Here is a 6,163-nt window from a genome sequence, read left to right as displayed (position 1 = left end):
AATCCTGTATTTCAACATCAAAGAAAAACTACAAACAGTCTGAAACCAGCAGCTTCAAGTACCAAAGAAGTAGAGCCAGGATCCCATAATACCTGGCAGCTACTACTACAAATAGGTGAAGATTAATTGGGATACAGATTTTCAGTTTACAGTGAAAAATAATGTACCCTACAAAGTTGAGTGTAACCTCTGTGTGTGTGTGTGTGTGTGTGTGTGTGAGAGAGAGAGAGAGACAGAGAGACAGAGAGACAGAGAGACAGAGATTGAGAGAGAGAGAGAGAGAGATGCCTAGAGAAGGGAGCGATACCCGAATGTGGAAGGAGAAAGAAGAGGCTGGGACTTGCTATTTCTCATAACTGTGGTGGTGAGAAGTGTATGTAAATATGGAGGAAGGGGAGAGGGAGCAGGCATTGGCTAAACCTCACTTATCTGACATGGACAAAGGAGGGTTGTGCACTCACATACATGCTCCAAACAATTTGGTAGAGAAATACCAATAGGGAAATAAGTCAGATTGGGGAGGAGACATGCTTAAGAGTGAAGACAATACCAGGGAGGGAACAGTCACAAAACTCCTCAAGGGGGAATTTAAAGGGGGAGAGAAGAGAGAGAAAAGAACTAGACTCTAAGGAGGTGCCTCAGAGACAACTGGGAAGTGGATAAGCAGAATAATAATGGAATGGAATATCACTGTGCCATAAGAAATGACAAGAAAAAAAATGATAAGAGAGACAATTTTAGAGAATCCTGGGTGGTATGGACTGGTTGTGAAGGGAGCAGAAACAGAAAAACAATTTCTACAAGGAGGGCGACATTGTAGACTTAAGAACTCTGATCATTTTTACAGCTGGTGTTTCTGATGAAGGCCTCATTTCAAAAATATATAGGGAACTAAATCAAATTTATAAGAACTGAAGTCATTCCCCAATTGAGAAATGGTCAAAGGATAAGAACAGGCAGTTTTCAGATGAAGAAATCAAAGTTATCTTTTGCTAATATGAAAAAAATGCTCTAAATCACTATTGATTAGAGAAATGCAAATTAAAACAACTCTGAGGTACCACCTGACACCTATCAGATTGGCTAATATGACAAAAAAGAAAAATAATAAATGTTGGAGAAGCTGTGGAAAAATTGGAACACTAATGCATTGTTGGTGGAGCTGTGAACTGATCCAGCCATCCTGGAGAGCAATTTGGAACTATGCCCAAAGGGCTTATGGGCTGTGCATACCCTTTGATCCAGTAATACCACTACTAGGTCCGTATCTCAAAGAGACCATAAAAAAGGGAAAAGGACCCACATGTACAAAAAGATTCATAGCTTGCTCTTTCAAAGAATTGGAAATCGAGGGCATGGCCATCAATTGGGGAATGGTTTAACAAGTTGTGGTATATGAATGTAATGGAATACTATTGTGCTGTAAGAAATGATGAGCAGGCAGATTTCAGAAAAACCTGGAAAAACTTAAGTGGCCTAATGCTGAGTAAAGTGAACAGATCCAGGAGAACACTGTACACAGTAACAGCAATCTTGTGTGATGGTCAACTGTGATAGACTTAGCTCTTCTCAGCAGTGCAATGATACAAGACAACTTCAAAGGACTCATGATGGAAAATGTTCTCCACATCCAGAAAAAAGAACTGTAGATTCTGAGTGCAGATTGAACCATACTGTTTCTGCTTTTTTTCTGTTTTTTGAGGTTTTCCCTTTTGTTCTGATTCTTCTTTCACAACATGACTAATGCAGAAATATGTCTAATGTGATTGTACATATATAACCTATATCAGATTGCTTTCTGTCTTGGGGAGGAGGGAGGGAAGGGAGGGTGGAAGAAAAATTTGGAACTAAAAATCTTATGAAAACAAATGTTGAAAACTATCTTTACATGTAACTGGAAAATAATAAAATACTTTTATGATAAAAAAAAAAAAAGAACTCTGATCAATGCGATCAATGACCTTCCAGTGTCTAGATGATAGATGATGCAGCTTGGTACTCACCTCCTAATGAGATGAACAACAGGAATTGTGGCTGTGGCCACTGTGTCGATTCATTTTGCTTAACCATACATGTTGAATACAAATGTGTCTTTTTCCCTCTTTTAAACTGAGAGAGAGTACAGGAAGGGGTAGCAATAATGTTGTTGTTCAGTCATTTTTCAGTAGCGTCCAACTTTTCATGACCCTACTTGGGATTTTCTTGGCAAAGGTACTGGGGTGGTTTGCCATTTCCTTCTTTCTTTTTTTGCAAGGCAGTGAGGGTTAAGTGACTTGCCGGGGTCACACAGCTAGTAAGTGTCAACAGTCTGAGGCCGGATTTGAACTCAGGTCCTCCTGAATCCAAGGCCAGTGCTTTATCCACTGTACCACCTAGCTGTCCGCATTTCCTTCTTTAAACAAAAAAAGTATTTTATTATTTTCCAGTTACATGTAAGGATAGTTTTCAACATTTGTTTTCATAGGATTTTTAGTTCCAAATTTTTCTCTCACCTTCCTTTCCCTCCCTCCTCCCCAAGACGGAAAGCAATCTGATATGTTATATGTGTACAATCACATTAAACATATTCCTGCATTAGTCATGTTGTGAAAGAAGAATCAGAGCACAAGGGAAAAAACTCAAAAAAGAAGGAGAAAAAAACCAACCCCAAAGTAGAGATAGTATGGTTCAATCTGAATTCAGAATCCACAGTTCTTTTTTCTGGATGTTGAGAACATTTTCTATCCTGAGTTCTTTGAAATTGTTTTGGATCATTGAACTACTGAGAAGAGCCAAGTCTATCACAGTTGTTCATCACACAATGTTGCTGTTGCCATTTCCTTCTCAGCTTGCTTTTACAGAGGAAACTGAGGCAAACAGGGTGAAGTGAGTTGCCCAGGGTCACACAGCTAATAAGTGTCTGAGGCCATATATGAACTCCTGAAGATGAGTCTTCCTGACTACAGATCCAGTCACCTACCTGGCCTGTAGCAATAATATCTCCTCCCCAAGGATGCCATTATAACTTTTTTTCATTTCATACTTTTTTACTTGAAAAATTCTATTTTACAAAATACCATTTTTCCTATCAAAGAAACTTCCCTCTAGAGTATATAAACAGTTTTTCTGCCTCAAAGATTATTACATTATAAAAGAAATTACTAGAAGGGGAAAAGAAACAAATTTTGTAACAGCCACCTATTTGCAAAACCTACAACAATGTAGATACAAAACTGTCTTTAAAATGCTAAAGCAAGTAATGAAATATAATTGTTGAATCCATTTGAAATTTTTAAAGTTTCTTTAAAATGGTCCATAGAAGAGACAAGATATTCTGGCTTACTCCACTTTCCATCGGCAGATCTGCTTGGTCTGAAGTTCTGAAGCCTCTTCATCGTGCTGTTTGACCTCAATACTTTCCCAATTCCCCCAGCCTTTTCTCCCTCCATTTGGAGGGCTGGATGGGGAGAACTCCACCCAAAGCTTCCCTTTAGAGGGGCAAGACCTGAACTTTCCTACCTTGGGCTCCATCTGCAGCTCTGCTGGATAACCTGCCCCCTCCTCCCAGTTCCCTACCCCACCAGCACTCACCAGGTCCACCCTCCCCCACTCGTCCCCTTCCAGCTTCCTTTTGTGTGGACTTCCCCCTTTAAACTGTAAGGGTAGGGGGGCAGCTAAGTGGCACAGTGGATGAAGCACTGGCCCTGGAGTCAGGAGGACCTGAATTCAGGTCCGGCCTCAGGCACTTAACACTTACTGGCTGTGTGACCCTGGGTAAGTCACTTAACCCCAATTGCCTCATTAAACAAATAAACTGAAAGGGTAGGGACTGCTTTTTTCCTATTCTTGCCCCCAGAACCTAACACAGTGTCTCACTCATAGTTGATGCTTACTTAATGTTTAGGGAATTGCATTGAATTCAGAAGTGTTATGGGAATGTTAGCTTTCTCCATAACAGAAAGAAACACAATTAGGCAGTACAGTTTTAAAAGTAATGTGCAGAAGTAATTATATATTTAGGCAAGTTGTATAAACTAGCCCACAGTTTTATACAGAATCTTCTCGTGCCTGCTATATTATGGAAACATTCTTTTTTGGTATTTAAGTTCAAAATTAAAAAAAAATTTTAAGTGATTCATAGGTGGGAGGGGGTATTACTGAGGCTTATGAACCTTATTTCAAGCAGAGCACACTCACTGAGGGGGTCAGGGTATGTAAGTATTAATGAATCCTAACGTACAGTATGACTCTATTTGATAAATCCAATCCAATTAATGTGTGGTGGATTAATTGTAGTCCACATAAGTCATTCTTACAATGTTAAATCAAATTTAACTCTACTCCACTTATAATCACTGATACCATTGAATCACAATGACCCCAATAAATACTGATTAAATTGAGTAAGGGTCGGGGCAGCTAGGTGGCGAAGTGGATAGAGCACCAGCCCTGGAGTCAGGAGGACCTGAGTTCAAATCCGGCCTCAGACATTTGACACTTACTAGCTGTGTGACCCTGGGCAAGTCATTTAACCCCAATTGCCTCACCAAAAAAAAAAAAAAATAGAAAAATTGAGTAAAGGTAGCAAAATTATCTTCGCCATGTATCACTGTCTCCTTGGAGCCTTTACAACCAAATAGATATTTGTTTGGCATTTAAATACCTTCACAACCATGTCCCTTCCTAACTCTCCACACTTCTTATACTTCTCTTCCCTCCTTGCAGTCTATGATCCCACCATATTGGTCTACTTGCATACATAATGTTCAGACTTCCTTCTCAATATCTTTGCAAGGGTTCTCTCATGAGAGAACTAGTCTCCTCACTTCCCTCCTTGGAATCTCTAGCTTCTCTCAAATGACTAGTCAGCTCATTTCCATGTACCGTCCTCTCTACCTCTGCTGGTTGCCCAAGCTGCTGGAACATCCTCTCCTCAAACTACCTTTTATTCATTGTGTATCTATGTTGCAGGTGACATAGATGAGAAACTTGAAAGGGCAGCTCCCACACATGTGGCTGGTTCACTGATGTCAACTGATAATCGATGGGGGAGCACATTGGTGGGGGTCTGTGAACAAAAGGATCAGAAGCCACTCTCTAAACCCTCCAGAACACTCTAGCATCTTTGGGGAAGCCAGAATTGTGTTCCAGGGACCTAGTTTGTTAGGATTTGAGGGAGATCACTGTCTAAATTGTTCTCCAGGTTCTCAGGTTCCTCTGATTCTGTCCTTTTCATCATTTTTATAGCATGAGAACAGTCATGAATCTGGGGGTTCAATGCCTAGGAGTGCTATCACTGGGTCAAAAGGTAGTTGCAATTTAGTGACTTTGGGGGTATAGACCCAAACAGCTTTTCCAGAATGGCTGGACCAATTTATGACTCCACCAACAGTACATTAGAATGCCTGTGTTTCAACAGGACCACTAAAAACCGTCATTTTCCTTCTAGGTCATCTTTACCAATCTGATGTATATGAGGGAAAACCTCAGCTGTTTTCATTTGCTTTTCTCTCATGATTAGCAATCTGGAACATTTTATTTATTTGTTTGTTTTTTAAATCTGGAACATTTGGATATGGTTGCTGGTAGCACTTCAATATACAAAGAACAGAAAGAAAGGATTGCATATGAAACCATAAACCTCCATTAGTAGTTTGCTTTGCTTTTCAAAATTATAGCATAAATATAAGTGTCAAAGCTCTCCTGGCTACTTATGGGGGTTTTTTTTGGTGTTGTTTTTTTTTTTTTAGTGAGGCAATTGGGGTTAAGTGACTTGCCCAGGGTCACACAGCTAGTAAGTGTGAAATGTCTGAGGCCAGATTTGAACTCAGGTCCTCCTGACTCCAGGGCTGGTGCTCTATCCACTGCGCCACCTAGCTGCCCCTTACTTATGTTTTTAAATCTTGTTTCCTTGTACATGTTTTTGGGGTTTTTTTTTTTGGCAGGGCAATGGGGATTAAGTGACTTGCCCAGGGTCACATAGCTAGTAAGTGTCAAGTGTCTGAGGCCAGATTTGAACTCGGGTCCTCCTGAATCCAGGGCCGGTGCTTTATCCACTGCGCCACCTAGCCGCCTCCTTGTACATGTTTTTTAAATGGCTATAGGGACCGTCTTTTCTTTTTGTTGGGGAGTGGAGGAAGGGAAGTATCATTAAATCAAATACTACTCTCCTAATCCCTCCTTT

This window comes from Dromiciops gliroides, chromosome 4 (genome assembly GCF_019393635.1).
Source record: "Dromiciops gliroides isolate mDroGli1 chromosome 4, mDroGli1.pri, whole genome shotgun sequence".
In the NCBI taxonomy this organism is placed as follows: Eukaryota; Metazoa; Chordata; class Mammalia; order Microbiotheria; family Microbiotheriidae; genus Dromiciops; species Dromiciops gliroides.
The sequence above is the reverse complement of the archived record's forward strand: the minus strand, read 5'-3'. Positions refer to the sequence as shown.